Here is an 18,081-nt window from a genome sequence, read left to right as displayed (position 1 = left end):
TTTCCTACACCATATAGCACAACATGGACTGTATTCTCAATAGATATTAACTATGTACATTTGGATTTAACTTATGATTTTTGGCCTGATGAATATATTATTTCCAGGTAGGTAGATAATATGGCAATATATAACGTTAAGTGGGTCATTGGGAAGAAAATCGAATTTATAAAAATAATCTAATCCATGTAGATATTTTCTAGCTCCTCTTGGTGATCCTTTAATCCAAGCTTTTTCTTAAATACTGTATTTGCAATTTAAGCACTGCCACATGCTGCCACTGCTATTACAGGGATACATTAGATTGATAGAATGATGCTGCATTCTTTATGATGAGAAAATAATGACTTCCTCTGTTCTCTCTAATCATGTTTTTATGGTTTGTTTTCCAAAATACTGCATACTTGACCTTAAAAGGGTAAAAGACTGCACATTTCATTTAACGAGTAATAAAAAGTTGGTTTCTCATTTTGAATTTAAACTTTATGGGGAATACATTTTACTATAAGATATTTTCATTATGATCGCCAGGTCTCAGGCAATTCTGGCTGACTCTGGCTGCTTGAGGACTGTATGTCTCAATAATTGAAAATAGATGCAGTGGACTTTGACCTATTTTGCCTTCTGTGTCTCCAAGTTGAAAACAACTTTTTAGTCTTCCATGAGGTTCCAGGAAGCCACTATTTCAAGTAAAAGTAAAAAACAAAACAAAACTCATGCTTCATTTTTTCCCATTCTTCACTGCTACCTTTTAATGGTCCTACCAATACAAATCCTAGAATAAAGGGTGAAAATGTTACTATCTGTTGCACCTTCTTTAAAAGGTAGAACATGTTTAATGCACTCCTCTAAGAGAATTACATTGTTTGAACAGTTTTTTGCTTTAAAGTTTATTTATTTTATTCATTTATTTTTTTAACATCTTTATTGGAGTATAATTGCTTTACAACGGTGTGTTAGGTTCTGCGTTATAACAGAGTGAATCAGCTATACATATACATATATCCCCATATCTCCTCCCTCTTGCGTCTCCCTCCCACCCTCCCTATCCCAGCTGGTAGTCACAAAGCACCGAGCTGATATCCCTGTGCTATGTGGCTTCTTCCCACTAGCGATCTTTTACATTTGGTAGTATATATAAGTCCTTGCCACGCTCTCATTTTGTCCCAGCTTACCCTTCCCCTGCCCCGTGTCCTCAAGTCCATTCTCTAGGTCTTCGTCTTTATTCCTGTCCTGCCCCTAGGTTCTTCAGAACCATTAAAAATTTTTTTTAGATTCCATATATATGTGTTAGCATACGTTATTTGTTTTTCTCTTTCTGACCTACCTCACTTTGTATGACAGACTCTAGGTTCATCCACCTCACAACAAATAACTCAATTTCGTTTCTTTTTATGGCTGAGTAATATTCCATTATAAATATGTGCCACATCTTCTTTATCCATTCATCTGTTGATGGACACTTAGGTTGCTTCCATGTCCTGGCTATTGCAAATAGAGCTGCAATGAACATTGTGCTACATGACTCTTTTTGAGTTATGGTTTTCTCAGGGTATATGCCCAGTAGTGGGATTGCTGGGTCATATGGTAGTTCTATTTTTAGGTTTCTGAGGAACCTCCATACTGTTCTCCATAGTGGCTGTTTCAATTTACATTCCCATCAACAGTTCAAGAGGGTTTCCTTTTTGCCACACCCTCTCCAGCATTTATTGTTTGTAGATTTTTTGATGATGGCCATTCTAACTGCTGTGAGGTGATATCTCCTTGTAGTTTTGATTTGCATTTCTCTAATGATTAGTGATGTCGAGCATCCTTTCATGAGTTTGTTGGCAATCTGTATATCTTCTTTGGAGAAATGTCTGTTTAGGTCTTCTGCCCATTTTTGGATTCGGTTGGTTGTTTTTTTGATATTGAGCTGCATGAGCTGCTTGTAAATTTTGGAGATTAATCCTTTGTCAATTGCTTCATTTGCAAATATTTTCTCCCATTCTGAGGGTTGTCTTTTCATCTTGTTTATCATTTCCTTTGCTGTGCAAAAGCTTTTATGTTTCATTAGGCCCCATTTGTTTCTTTATGTTTATCTTTCCATTTCTCTAGGAGGTGGGTCAAAAAGGACCCTGCTGTGATTTATGTCATAGAGTGTTCTGCCTATGTTTCCCTCTAACAGTTTTATAGTAACTGGCCTTATATTTAGGTCTTTAATCCAGTTTGAGTTTATTTTTGTGTATGGTGTTAGGGAGTGTTCTAATTTCATTCTTTTCCATGTAGCTGTTCAGTTTTCCCAGCACCACTTATTGAAGAGGTTGTCTTTTCTCCATTGTACATTCTTGCGTCCTTTGTCAAAAATAAAGTGACCATATGTGCGTGGGTTTATCTCTGGGCTTTCTATCCTGTCCCACTGATCTATATTTCGGTTTTTGTGCCAGTACCATACTGTCTTGCTTACTGTAGCTTTGTAGTATAGTCTGAAGTCAGAGAGCCTGATTCCTCCAGCTCCGTTTTTCTTTATCAAGATTGCTTTGGTTATTCAGGGTCCTTTACATCTCCATGCAAATTTTAAGACTTTTTATTTTAGTTCTGTGAAAAATGCCATTGGTAGTTTGATAGGGATTGCATTGAATCTGTAGATTGCTTTGGCTTGGCATATAGTTGCTTGTAGTAATCTCTCATGATCTTTGTATTTCTGCAGCATCAGTTGTTACTTCTCCTTTTTCCTTTCTAATTTTGTTGATTTGAGTCTTCTCCCTTTTTTTCTTGGTGAGTCTGGCTAATGGTTTATCAATTTTGTTTGTCTTCTCAAAGAACCAGCTTTTAGTTTCATTTGTCTTTGCTACTGTTTCTTTTTCATTTTTTTCTGACCTGATCTTTATGATTTCTTTCTTTCAGCTAACTTTGGGGTTTTCTGTTCTTCTTTCTCTAATTGCTTTATGTGTAAGGTTAGGTTGTTTCTTTGAGATGTTTCTTGTTTCTTGAGGTAGGATTTTATTGCTATAAAGTTCCCTCTTAGAACTGCTTTTGCTGCATCCTTTTTTGTTTTGGGTCGTCATGTTTTCATTGTCATTTGTTTCTAGGTATTTTTTGATTTCCTCTTTGATTTCTTCAGTGATCTCTTGGTTATTAAGTAGTGTTGTTTAGCGTCCATGTGTTTGTATTTTTAACAGATTATTTCCTGTAATTGATATCTAGTCTCATAGCATTGTGATCGGAAAAGATACTTGATATGATTTCAGTTTTCTTAAATTTACGAAGGCTTGGTTTCTCACCCACATATGATCTATCCTGGAGAATGTTCCATGAGTAGTTGAGAAGAAAGTGCATTCTGTTGTTTTTGGATGGAATGTCCTATAAATATCAATTAAGTACATCCTGTTTAATGTATCATTTAAAGCTTGTGTTTCCTTGTTTATTTTCAATTTGGATGATCTGTCCATTGGTGAAAGTGGGGTGTTAAAGTCCCGTACTATGATTGTGTTACTGTCAATTTCCCCTTTTATGGCTGTTAGCATTTCCCTTATGTATTGAGGTGCTCCTATGTTAGGTGCATAAATATTTACAATTGTTATATCTTCTTCTTGGATTGATCCCTTGATATTAAGTAGTGTCCTTCTTTGTCTTCTGTTATAGTCTTTATTTTAAGGTCTATTTTGTGTGATATGAGCATTGCTCCTCCAGCTTTCTTTTGATTTCCATTTGCATGGAATATCTTTTTTCATCCCCTCACTTTCAGTGTGTATGTGTCCCTAGGTCTGAAGTGGCTCTCTTGTAGACAGCATATATATGGGTATTGTTTTTGTATCCATTCAGCCAGTCTACGTCTTTTGGTGGGAGCATTTAATCCATTTACATTTAAGGTAATTATCGATATGTATGTTCCCATTACCATTTTCTTAATTGTTTTGGGTTTGTTATTGTAGGTCTTTTCCTTCTCTTGTGTTTCCGCCTAGAGAAATTCCTTTAGCATTTGTTGTAAAACTGATTTGGTGGTCCTGAATTCCCTTAGTTTCACTTGTCTGTAAGGGTTTTTATTTCTCCATTGAGTCTGAATGAGATGCTTGCTGGGTATAGTCATCTTGGTTGTAGGTTTTTCCCTTTCATCACTTTAAATATGTCTTGTCACTCCCTTCTGGCTTGCAGAGTTTCTGCTGAAAGATCAGCTGTTAACATTATGGGGTTCCCTTGTATATTATTTGTAGTTTTTCCCTTGCTCCTGTTAATATTTTTTCTTTTAATTAATTTTTGATAGTTTGATTAATATGTGTCTCGGTGTGTTTCTCCTTGGGTTTATCCTTTATGGGACTCTCTGTGCTTCCTGGACTTGATTGACTCTTTCCTTTCCCATATTAGGGAAGTTTTCAACTATAATCTTTTCAAATATTTTCTCAGTCCCTTTCTTTTTGTCGTCTTCTTCTGGGATCTCTGTAATTCGAATGGTGGTACGTTTAATGTCCCAGAGGTCTATAAGACTGTCCTCAATTCTTTTCATTCTTTTTTCTTTATTCTGCTCTATAGTAGTTATTTCCACTATCTTATCTTCCAGGTCACTTATCTGTTCTCCTGCCTCAGTTTTTCTGCTATGGATTCCTTCTAGAGAATTTTAAATTTCATTTATTGTGTTGTTCATCATTGTTTGTTTGCTCTTTAGTTCTTCTAGGTACTTGTTAAACGTCTCTTATATTTTCTCCATTCAATTTCCAAGATTTTGGTTCATCTTTACTATCATTACTCTGAATTCTTTTTCAGGTAGACTGCCTACTTCCTCTTCATTTGTTTGGTTGTTGGATTTTTACCTTGCTCCTTCATCTGCTGTTTGTTTCTCTGTCTTCTCATTTTCCTTAACTTACTGTGATTGGGGTCTCCTTTTCATAGGCTACAGTTCGTAGTTCCTGTTGTTTTTGGTGTCTGCCCCCAGTGGCTAAGGTTAGTTCAGTGTGTTGTTTCGGCTTCTTGTTGGAGGGGACCAGTGCCTGTGTTCTGGTGGATGAGGCTGGATCTTGTCTTTCTCGTGGGCAGGACTGTGTCTGGTGGTGTGTTTTGGGGTCTCTGTGACCTTATTATGATTTTAGGCAGCCTCTGTGCTAATGGGTCGGGTTGTGTTCCTGTCTTGCTAGTTGTTTGGCATAGGGTGTCCAGCACTGTAGCGTGCTGGTTGTTGAGTGGAGTTGCGTCTTAGCATTGAGATGGAGATCTCTGGGAGAGCTTTTGCTGTTTGATGTTACATGTAGCTGGAAGGTCTCTGGTGGACCAGTGTCCTGAACTCAGCTCTCCCACCTCAGAGGCACAGGCCTGACACCCGGCTGGAGCACCAAGACCCTGTCAGCCACACGGCTCAGAAGAAAAGGGAGAAAAAGCAAGCAAGCAAGCAAGAATAAAATAAAATAAAAAGAAATAAAATTGTTAAAATAATCTTTAAAATTATTAAAATATAGAAAATTAATAAGTAATAAAGGAAAAAGAAAGAAAACAAGAGAGCAGTCAAACCAAAAAAGAAATCCACCTATGATAACAAGCGCTAAAAAGTATATTTAATAAAATAAAAAACGGGCAGACAGAACCCTAGGACAAATGGTAAAAGCAAAGGTATACAGACAAAATCACACAAAGAAGGATACACATACACATTCACAAAAAGAGAAAAAGGAAAAGAAATATATATCTATATATAAAAAAAAAGGAAGAGAGTAACCAAATCAATAAACAAATCTACCAATGATAATAAACTCTAAATACTAAACTAAGATAAACATAAAACCAGAAACCAGTCAGTTGCATACAGCAAACCCCAAGTCTACAGTTGCTCCCAAAGTCCACTGCCTCAATTTTGGGATGATTCATTGTTTATACAGATGCAGGGTACATTATGTTGATTGTGGAGATTTAATCCGCTGCTCCTGAGGCTGCTGGGAGAAATTTCCCTTTCTCTTCTTTGTTCGCACAGCTCCTGGGTTTCTGCTTTGGATTTGGCCCCACCTCTGCATGTTGGTAGCCTGAGGACATCTGTTCTTCACTCCCACAGGTCGGGGTTAAAGTAGCAGCTGATTGCGGGGCTCCTCACTCAGGCCGGGGGGAGGGAGGGGTAGGGATGCAGGTGAGCCTTTGGCAGCAGAGGCCAGCGTGACGTTGCAGCAGTCTGAGGCACGCTGTGCATTCTCCCAGGGAAGTTGTCCCTAGATCATGGGACCGTGACAGTGGCAGGCTGCACAGGCTCCTTGGAGGGGAGGTGTGGATAGTGACTTGTGCTCGCACACAGGCTTCTTGGTGGCGGCAGAAGCAGCCTTAGCGTCTCTTGCCCATCTCTGGGGTCCCTGCTGATAGCCACGGCTAGTGACTGACTCTGGAGCTTGTTTAGGTGGTGCTCTGAATCCCCTCTCCTTGCACAACCGGAAACAATGGTCTTTTTCCCCTTAGGCAGGTCCAGACTTTTTCTTGGACTCCCTCTCGGCTAGCTGTGGCGTAGTTGCCCTCTTTGGCTGTGTTCACACAGCCAGCCCTAGTCCTCTCCCTGCGATCTGACTGAAGCCCGAGCCTCAGCTCCCAGCCCCCGCCCGTCCCGGTGGGTGAGCAGACAAGCCTCTGGGGCTGGTGAGTGCTGGTCGGCACCGATCCTCTGTGCGGGAATCTCTCTGCTTTGCCCTCCACACCCCTGTTGCTGTGCTCTCCTCCACGGCTCCGAAGCTTCCCCCCTCCGCCACCCGCAGTCTCTACCCGCAAAGGGGCTTCCAAGTGTGTGGAAACCTTTCCTCCTTCACAGTTTCCTCCCACTGGTGCAGGTCCCGTCCGTATTCTTTTGTCTCTGTTTATTCTTTTTTCTTTTGCCCTACCCAGGTACGTGGGGAGTTTCTTGCCTTTTGGGAAGTCTGAGGTCTTCTGCCAGCGTTCAGTAGGTGTTCTATAGGAGTTGTTCCACGTGTAGATGTATTTCTGATGTATTTGTGGGGAGGAAGGTTATCTTCATGTCTTACTCCTCCGCCATCTTGAAGGTTTCTGCTTTAAAGTTTAGATTTAAGAAAGCTGGTTCGCTTCAGACCTTCAGATGTCTTGCATTAGGCAATTTGTGTGTCCACATCATTCATGTAAATGGGAAAAGCCCCAAAGAGAACACTAATGATAGTTAAAATAAAACTGTTTTGAACATAATAAAAAGTGTAAGTGGGCTTCCCTGGTGGCGCAGTGGTTGAGAGTCCGCCTGCCGATGCAGGGGACACGGGTTCATGCCCCGGTCTGGGAAGATCCCACATGCCGTGGAGCACCTGGGCCCGTGAGCTATGGCCACTGAGCCTATGTGTCCGGAGCCTGTGCTCCGCAACGGGAGAGGCCACAACAGTGAGAGGCCCGCGTACCGCAAAAAAAAAAAAAAAAAGAAAAAAAAGCATAAATACTCCATTACTTTGGAAATGAAATGACCTTGTAGATAAGACAAAAAGTTTAATTCTAAACTTTCCCTTTAGTGGGTTAGGAACCTAACTCCCCCAATTTGGCTACATTAGACTTTACTCCTAAGTTATGAGATTAAGAGATAGAATACGTTTTTTTTTAAATAATAAAAACAGATTTTCAAAATTTTCTACCTGTCAATTTGTGACAGAGATTTTTAATAAAAGTGTTTTACATGTGTGTAATGCAGTGTCTAAAGCACTTCAGTAATGCCCATTAAACTCAATAAACTGCAAAATTTATATATGACTATGATAACCCATAGAATTTTTACCTTAGTTATTAAAGATTATACAATATTCATATTTAAGAAGTCTTCGGAAATTTTAAGTAATATATTTTAGAAAACATATAAGGGAATTTGTGTGCTTTATTTTATTCTGACTAGCAACAAATGAGTAGTAATTTGATAACTCTGTTTTCTTCTTGGGCTGATTGTAGAAACATGTTCAGAGGTTCTGTTACTCTCATGCTTCTCTTAGCTTCAATAGGGTATTGAATCCATATTCTGTTGCCTCTTTGCAGAATAAATTATTAGTTTTAATGAAACAAAATATTCATAATTCATCTAATTCATTTAATGATCATTCAAGAATTTGCTGTTTCTATTGCCTTCTAACACAGTGTAAAAGACATGTTTCATTTATCATTAGAATTGATTTGACAAATATCAACTTATTTTCAAAATATCTAAATGGATCAGCCTTAACAATTTAATCAGAAATTAGTGACTAAATTGTCACTCAGTCTACACATAATCCAGGCAATATACTGCCACTCTCTAAGTTTTTCAGATTTGTTATTTTCAGTCTTCACATTGACACTCATAATCACAGAAGCCTCATTCCATAAAGGAGGGCAAACAGCAAGCTTGTTTGGAGGTTTGTGTGTGTACAGCAGGGGCAGAAGTGGGGTGTGGGGATTGTTACTGAGCATCCACTATGCACTGAGCATGCTAAGTGATTACACAGGTCTCATTTCTGAGATGTGAACTTGTATGTTTGGAAAGCATATGACACCTTGACTATTGTAGCTCATACGTAGTTTCTCAGCTCTGACCGCTGGTTTCTTTATTGCTGCTCATAGTAAAATGATAGAGTAGGAAGCCATGGGGACTTGCTTATAGATCATCAGATTTAGTTATAGGATCTTGGAGATGTTAGGGATTTTAGAGCTCATATAATCTAATTCCCTAATTTTATGGAGGAGGAAACTGGAACGCAGGAAGGTTAAGCAACTTTCTCAAGGTACCACAGTCACTAAGTTGTGAGCTTATCATAGTTCTGGACCATTTTCATGCATTCCAAGTGTTATTTCTGTGGAGCGTGGATGGCCTTTCTTAGGTCTAGGATCTTTGGATTAGATGGATTCCCTTATTTTATTTTATTTTTAGACATCCACCTTTGCTTTCATGCCATCTTGTCCATTTCCTTTGGTGACATCTGGATCGTAGCAAGTATCTTGCTGTATCTAGCTGTTATTTCCTAACAGTTCCAAAGTATCTATCTGTGTTGGGATTGGGTATTCTGAGAAAGCAAACCAGAAATTTGACATTATGGGGCTCGAGTGAAAGTAAATTTGGACTTATCACAATGTATACCAGGAAGCTCAGCCACAAAGTTGATGGAAAAACTAAGCCTGAACACACACTTCTTCCCATGTGTTTCATGATGCATTCTTTTGTGCCTGCATTACCTGTTAAATTTTTATAACCATTTTTTATAGAAGAGCTAGAAGAATGAAAAGTTTATGAAAGGATCAAAGCATTTGTTCCTCAGATCCCTTGACACTGGTGAATCTATTCATAGAAACATGTATCTTTCAGAGAAAAAGAAGTCACCAGTATCCAATCGAGTCAGTGAAACATTCATTTATTTTGTGTGTGTGTGTGTGTGTGTGTGTGTGAGATAAGTTATTATTTCCACAAACCCATACTTTCTTTGGACTGGTGATGGGATATTACTCAATAAGCTACCTTGAATTCATCATGAAAGTAATTTCTCCTGGATAATTTAACAACTATTTTGCAATTCTTACTTAATAACTATAAATATTGAAGATATCTTAAGATAGCTGTATAAGATATTTGTTACAATTAATGAAAACAACCTTCCTGGCTTCCAGCTTTCATCTTCATAAAGCTCTTTTCTCAGGGATAGTCTCAGGCCTGTTTGTGCCATTATGGGGTTATGTGTTTCCACCTTTATATTACATACGAAGAGGGCTGCCCTCTAAAGTGTGTATGGGTATACTCAGAGCTGGTTTTGGTTGACACAAATTAATTAGAATTGTAAATTATTACATAACTCTTCCATTCTTCACTGGGAGCTGGAGTTAAAATGCTGGCACTGGCTAATTAATAGGATCAATTTTGCCTTGTCAGTGTGGCTAGTCCATAAAGGATTTGATGCTTTCTTTCCTGACACAGACAAAAACAGCTTTGGAACTGTTAGGAAATAACAGCAGCTTTTGAAGGCTAATCTTTACCAGTTTTTGTCATGTGGTTGTAATTGTTGTATGAATTCTGCTTCAATCAGGGAAAAATATGCTTAAGTGCCAGTAAAAGATTTTACGCTGCTATGAAATTTTGCAGTTTATGGCTTTGTACAGATCAGCCTGTGTTACTAAGCAACATGATATATGTCGTTCACTCAAATTATTCCTTAATCCCCAGCATTGCTACAAATTCTACCTAAAAAAGACAAAAAAACTATAAGCTATTGTAACATAGGGTTAAATCTGATGAGAAAAGTGAAATGGAAGTTGTGATGCTAAAAAAAGAAGCAGTATTTTAAAAAGTACACTGGATGGAAAACGATAAGAATATTTAGAGCTGTATTCACCGCAGGAAAAAAAAAGTAGTTTCAAATGGATTTAATGATCATGTGGTTCTCTGATTGGCCATTAAGCGGGCCAGGTTTTTGGCACTTAAGCAATCATAGTTGTGACGCTGGTTTTAATTAAGAAGTACACTGTAGGATAGTCAATGACCAGGGAAGTACGGTATTGCTGTTTGCTTGCTGTGTATCCATATGCATTTGAGAGAATATAAAACTCTGAAAGAGATATAATGGTTCTCTCCCAGCATCTTGAAATAGACAGTCAGCCTCAGATTGTGCATGGCTACACAGACTGAGTCTTAGAACCTACACGAAGTCTGAGCATTGTCATTTAACAGGCAAGAAATTGCAACTTGTTCCTCAAAGCAGTACCAAATTAAGTGGCAAGGACAGAGCCATAGACACTTCCGAGATGTTTGCTGACTCAGATGTTTGATGTTTGAGGACTCAGAAGCTGCTGTGGGAGCAGCTGTCGTAACCTTGGTTTGTGGTTTGGAAGTGCTTTCTGGTTTGAATGCTTTTAGTCTTTTAAGTTTCTGTTATTATTGTTCTCAAGCAACCTAAAGGATATTTCATAGTTACCATGTCAGAAGTAACAAAAATTAAGTTTCGAGCAGAAGTTCCCCAAATTTCATTTTAGTACAACTTTTATATATAGGAAATGCTTCCTGGGTGAAAGCATGTGGCTTACATATCTAGGAAGTAGGAGATTTGAGTTCCGACTCTGGCTGAACTCTGACTCTTGTACTGGATCCTCACTTTAATGTTTGAGAAGCACTGCTTTGGGTTTCTCCCTGAGAGAAGCCCTTTGCTTTGTGGGTTCAGTGTCTTAGGAGCTAGGAGTCATGACCCTGGGGGCATGTGGAAGTTGTCACTATGAGGAGTGAACAAGAACAAGCTGCTACTGAACTGGGTTCCACTTATTAGAGCCACTTCTGCATGGAACTAGGTTTCTTTTTACTAATTACCTGCAAACCTACCTTCCCCTTCTCCCCTTTCCCAGATTCCCTGGGAGTGACTTGTCATTTCTTCTAATTGCCTTTTTCTATGATCAGGATTGACCTATGGTGTGATTTTAAGAGTCTTAGAAACATCTTCTGCTCCAAAGTTCTCTCCCCTCTGTCTGATATTTAAGAGTTGGAATTCTACTTCTGAAGTTCCACTCCTTGTAAGCCATTGTCCTGTGTTAAAGCAAAAAGCCTCTGGGAGGGCTAGGTTCACCTTCCAGGGCTGTGGTGTCATTGTCTTTAAAATGAGGAGGTTACAGAAGATCATATCCAACAAGATTTCCTTTCCTATAATTGATAACGTATGAAACTTTATTAGTCTTTCTGATGGAACTGAAACTTGCCTTGATAAGGGGCAGGGGAATAAAAATTTATAAAAGTAAGGTATTTGGTAAGTAAGAGATTAGTCAAGAAGGTTATGAAAAGAACATATAGTTCAAGGGAAAAAAATTAATCTTTTTTTAATGAAATTTATGAAGTACTTTATTGACATCGCTATTTTACAGTCCTTTGTACAAGATCTATTAAGTAAATCAGTGTTACTTTCATCATTTTACAAATGCAGAGATAGTGGAGAGGCTATTTCTATTAATAGACTCCAGAATAGAGTCCAGTATTTGCTAAAGGTAATGCATGCCATGGTGAAACAGCATAGAACTGGGAATCAGATTTATTTGGAGTCTAAACTCTGCTCTTGCCTGCCTATATGATTTGAGACCTAACCTATTGAGTTTCTATTTCTTTCTCTGCAAAATGAGGCAGCTGGGTTGGAAACCTCAACCATTCCATCTAGCTATAGCAACAGTGATTCCTGTACAAGGGACATTTATTTAATTCTGTTTAACCAACATTAAGCACTTGCTGAATGTCAGGCAACAACACTTTCGGCCCTGAGAGGAGAGCCATGGTCGCAGCAATAGCAGGCACTACTAAACTTCTGACTCAAGAAATGACTAAGACCTTTAGTCCACTGTTTGTGCTGTTGTTTTGGCAACCTTCCTCTGTCAAAAATTAATCTTTAACTTCAGTAAATTAATCACACACACCCCAGGATTTTTAAAAATATGAGATTATATTAACAATATCACTAATTTTTATGCCTGCATGTGGTAAATGGAGAAGATGATTACTTAGAATGTGTACTTCTAGGTATTAGTTACATAATGATTTATATTTCAAAATAAAGATGATATTGTTTAAAATTTTTCAAATAACTGTGGAATATGGGAACTTCTTAAAAACTAAGCCCAATGATATGTTAAATGGATATAAGGGGAAAAAAGGTTGAAAAGGTGGTACCGCTTAAAAATTTATTGAAAGAAGTCCATGAGTGTGTCTTCTTGAGTGGATGTCCACATAAATCATGGGGACCCTTCCATATACAAAGCGGTGGGTAATCCCTGGCAAGTAGGAACAGCAGGAAGTGATGTATCAGAATGGCAGAAAAACAAGATTGATGGAACATGAATCCTGAATAAATAAAATTATGGGATCCTCCATTCCATGAGAAATTTTTCTGTTTTCCACCAATAGGACTGATACTACTACTACTGTTTGAGGACCATTGGACTGTCAGTAACTGGGTGAACAATTCTTTATCTTAGTGGTGTGTGCTGGAATTTCTCTAAGGACATATTCTGACAGTCTGCTTTGGGGAGAAGATGAGTCTCTGCCTCGGGCATGGTTGATATTCAGCACTGGGGAGCTAATGAAATGAATGACTAGGTTGTTTTATGTGAGAAAATAAGAGAAACTGGATTTGCTTCCCCCAAGGGAGGTGGTGATAAAAGAGCAAAGAGTGCAGAAAAGGAAGGGGATGATGTGTGAGATAGGGTGAAGGTGGGGACTGCGTGAGGTCTAGGGAGAAATGTCCAAAGTGATGGAGGCCTTTTTGGTTCAAGGATATCCCTCAGTGTTTATAGATGTGTGTGTGTGTGTGTGTGTGTGTGTGTGTGTGTGTGTGTGTAAGTAACTGAAGCTGTTTCACGTCTATATCCCATGGAACAGGGACATCCTACAGTCTGTGTAGAATAGTGAGATGATGTCTAAAGTGAACTGGGGGAAGCAGATGGTTATAATTAGACCATGGAAATATAAACTTCTCAGCCTTCAGCAGAAATTTCTGGACACCTTGGACTTTCTCAGGGAGTCTGAGTCAATCTCATCTAAGATTGAAAAGAATGCGTATTCTGCTGTTTTTGGAAGGAATGTCCTGTAGATATCTCTTAAGTCTAACTGGTCTATTGTGTCATTTCCTACAACTGTTGCCTATTGATATTCTGTCTTGGTGATCTGTTCATTGATGTTAAGTGTGGTGTTAAAGTCCCCTACTATTATTGTATTATCATAAATTTCTCCCTTTATTTCTGTTAATATTTGTACCTGTATACAGGTGCTCCTGTATTTGGTGCATATATGTTAATCAGTGAAATATCCTCTTCTTTTATTGATACTTTTATCATTATATAATGCACTATCTTGTCTTTTGTTAGAGCCTTTGTTTTACAGTGTATTTTGTCTGTTATGAGTATTGCTACCCCTGCTTTTTTGTTGTTTCCTTTTGCATTAAATATCTTTTCCTATCCCCTCATTTTCAGTCTGTGTGTGTCTTTTTTTTTAACCACGTTATTGGAGTATAATTGCTTTACATTGTTGTGTTAGTTTCTGCTGTATAACAAAGTGAATCAGCTATACATATACATATATCCCCATATCCCCTCCCTCTGGAGCCTCCCTCACACCCTCGCTATCCCATCCCTCTGTGCAGTCACAAAGCACCGAGCTGATCTCCCTGTGCTATGTGGCTGTTTCCCACTAGCTAGCTATCTGTTTTACATTTGGTAGTGTATATATGTCAATACCATTCTCTCACTTCGTCCCAGCTTACCCTTCCCCTCCCCGTGCCCTCAAGTCCATTCTCTACATCTGCGTCTTTATTCCTGTCCTGCCCCTAGGTTCTTCAGAACAATTTTTTTTTTTTTTAGATTCCGTACATATATGTTAACATACATTATTTGTTTTTCTCTTTCTGACCTACCTCACTCTGTATGACAGACTCTAGGTCCATCCACCTCACTACAAATAATTCAATTTCACTTCTTTTTATGGCTGAGTAATATTTCATTGTATATATGTGCCACATCTTCTTTATCCATTCATCTGTTGATGGACACTTAGGTTGCTTCTATGTCCTGGTTATTGTAAATAGTGATGCATGAACATTGTGGTACATGACTCTTTTTGAATTATGGTTTTCTCAGAGTATATGCCCAGTAGTGGGATTGCTGGGTCATATGGTAGTTCTATTTTTAGTTTTTTGAGGAACCTCCATACTGTTCTCCATAGTGGCTGTTTCAATTTACATTCCCACCAACAGTGCAAGAGGGTTTCCTTTTCTCCACACCCTCTCCAGCATTTATTGTTGGTAGATTTTTTGATGATGGCTATTCTGACTGGTGTGAGGAGATACCTCATTGTAGCTTTGATTTGCATTTCTCTAATGATTAGTGATGTTGAGCATCCTTTCATGTGTTAGTTGGCAATCTGTATATTTTCTTTGGAGAAATGTCTATTTAGGTCTTCTGTCCATTTTGGGGTTGTTTGTTGTTGTGATATTGAGCTCCCATTTATTTATTTATTCAATCATTCATTTATATCAGCACAGACTCTTGAATATTTATTTTATATTTTGGGCTATAACCCAATACCATATTATTTATTTTATAACTTGAATTATTTCAGCTTTGGCCATTGGAAGCTCTTCAGATTGGCTCCTGTGTCCCTCAGATCGTTTATTTTTTCAGCGTTTCCTTATTTTCTGGCACTACAAAACACTCCAGGTTCATCTGGTATATTCCTGGCCCCAGCCCTAGAATCAGCCATTTCTCCAGAGAACACTGGTTCTTTAATTGGAGAATGTACAGAAAGCAACAGGTGGGCCCTTGCTGTGCCTGTTGCTATGGGAGTGTAATTGCTCCTAAGCCTTTTCAGTGCACAGAGATAGGAAATATATGTACGTGTATTAACATACATGTACACATATGTATACACACATATCTGTAGTTATTCATGTATCTATCAGTCTGTATCTATATTAAGCTAAACATGAGTTCATGCTGATGTCGCCAAATTTAATCCAAGCCCACACGGTTCATTCTAGCCTGCCCCTCTTATTAGCCTGTAGCCGCCTTTCCCAACAGGGAGAAAACTGGCTCCCACCACACCACCTGTCCTGCCTTTACTTATTTGCTCAATCTCAGTATATATGTAGAGTACCTTCAGAAATGTTAACGTCCACAGGAAACAACTTTATCAATCTAAGTACAGTATTTATGCACCTTTCCTTTTGTCTTTAGTCTTAACAGTTTCCAGTTGTTACTTTTTGTGATACTAAGCTGCATGAGCTGCTTCTATATTTTGGAGATTAATCTTTTGCCAGTTGCTTCATTTGCAAATATTTTCCCCCATTCTGAGGGTTGTCTTTTCGTCTTGTTTATGGTCTCCTTTGACAGACAATAACAAACCCAGAACAATTAAGAAAATGGTAATAGGAACATACATATCGATAATTACCATAAATGTAAATGGATTAAATGCTCCCACCAAAAGACATAGACTGGCTGAATGCACACACAAAAAAGACCCATATATATGCTGTCTACAAGAGAGCCACTTCAGACCTAGAGACACATACAGACAGAAAGTGAGGGAATGGAAAAAGATATTCCATGCAAATGGAAATTGAAAGAAAACTGGAGTAGCAATTCTCATATCAGGCAAAATAGACTTTAAAATAAACCCTATTACAAGAGACAAAGAAGGACACTACATAATGATCAAGGGATCAACCCAAGAAGAAGATATAACAATTGTAAATATTTATGCACCCAACATAGGAGCACCTCAATACATAAGGCAAATGCTAACAGCCATAAAAGGGGAAATTGACAGTAATGGAATAATAGTAGGGGACTTTAACACCCCACTTTCACCAATGGACATATCATCCAAAATGAAAATAAATAAGGAAACACAAGCTTTAAATGATACATTAAACAGGATGTACTTAATTGATATTTATAGGACATTCCATCCAAAAACAACAGAATGCACTTTCTTCTCAAGTGCTCAAGGAACATTCTCCAGGATAGATCATATCTTGGGTCACAAATCAAGCCTTGGTAAATTTAGGAAAATTGAAATCATATCAAGTATCTTTTCTGATCACAATGCTATGAGACTAGATATTGATTACAGGAAATAATCTGTTAAGAACACAAACGCATGGAGGCTAAACAATACACAACTTAATAACCAAGAGATCACTGAAGAAATCAAAGAGGAAATCAAAAAATACCTAGAAACAAATGACAATGAAAACACGACGACCCAAAACGTATGGGATGCAGCAAAAGCAGTTCTAAGAGGGAACTTTATAGCAATAAAATCCTACCTCAAGAAACAGGAAACATCTCAAAGAAACAGCCTAACCTTGAACCTAAAGCAATTAGAGAAAGAAGAATAGAAAACCCCAAACTTAGCAGAAGGAAAGAAATCATAAAGATCAGGTCAGAAATAAATGAAAAAGAAAAGAAACAGTAGCAAAGAGCAATAAAACTAAAAGCTGGTTCTTTGAGAAGATAAACAAAATTGGTAAACCATTAGCCAGACTCATCAAGAAAAAAAGGGAGAAGACTCAAATCATCAAAATTAGAAATGCAAAAGGAGAAGTAACAACTGACACTGCAGAAATACAAAGGATCACGAGAGATTGCTACAAGCAACTATATGCCAATAAAATGGGCGACCTGGAAGAAATGGACAAATTCTTAGAAAAGCACAATGTTCTGAGACTGAACCAGGAAGAAATAGAAAATATAAACAGACCAATCACAAGACTGAAATTGAGACTGTGACTAAAAATCTTCCAAGAAACAAAAGCCCAGGACAAGATGGCTTCACAGGTGAATTCTATCAAACATTTGGAGAAGAGCTAACACCTATCCTTCTCAAACTTTTCCAAAATATAGCAGAGGGAGGAACACTCCCAAACTCATTCTACGAGGCCACCATCACCCTGATAGCATAACCAGACTAACGTCTCACAAAGAAAGAAAACTACAGGCCAGTATCACTGATGAACATAGATGCAAAAATCCTCAACAAAATACTAGCAAACAGAATCCAACAACACATTAAGAAGATCATACACCATGACCAAGTGAGACTTATCCCAGGGATGCAAGGATTCATCAATATACAGAAATCAACCAATGTGATGCACCATATTAACCAATTGAAGGAGAAAAACCATATGATTATCTCAATAGATGCAGAAAAAGCTTTTGACAAAATTCAACACCCATTTATGGTAAAAACCCTTCAGAAAGTAGGCATAGAGCAAACTTACCTCAACATAATAAAGGCCATATATGACAAACCCACAGCCAACATCATCCTCAATGTTGAAAAACTGAAATCATTTCCTCTAAGATCAGGAACAAGACAAGGTTGTCCACTCTCACCACTATTATTCAACATAGTGTTGGATTTAGCCACAGCAATCAGAGAAGAAAAAGAAATAAAAGGAATCCAAATCGGGAAAGAAGAAGTAAAGCTGTCACTGTTTGCAGGTGACATCATACTGTACATAGAGAATCCTAAAAATGCTACCAGAAAACTACTAGAGCTAATCAATGAATTTGGTAAAGTAGCAGGATGCAAAATTAATGCACAGAAATCTCTTGCATTCCTATACACTAATGATGAAAAATCCGAAAGAGAAATTAAGGAAACACTCCCAT

The sequence above is a fragment of the Neophocaena asiaeorientalis genome, unplaced genomic scaffold (genome assembly GCF_003031525.2).
Source record: "Neophocaena asiaeorientalis asiaeorientalis breed wild unplaced genomic scaffold, Neophocaena_asiaeorientalis_V1.1 scaffold118, whole genome shotgun sequence".
In the NCBI taxonomy this organism is placed as follows: domain Eukaryota; kingdom Metazoa; phylum Chordata; class Mammalia; order Artiodactyla; family Phocoenidae; genus Neophocaena; species Neophocaena asiaeorientalis.
The sequence above is the reverse complement of the archived record's forward strand: the minus strand, read 5'-3'. Positions refer to the sequence as shown.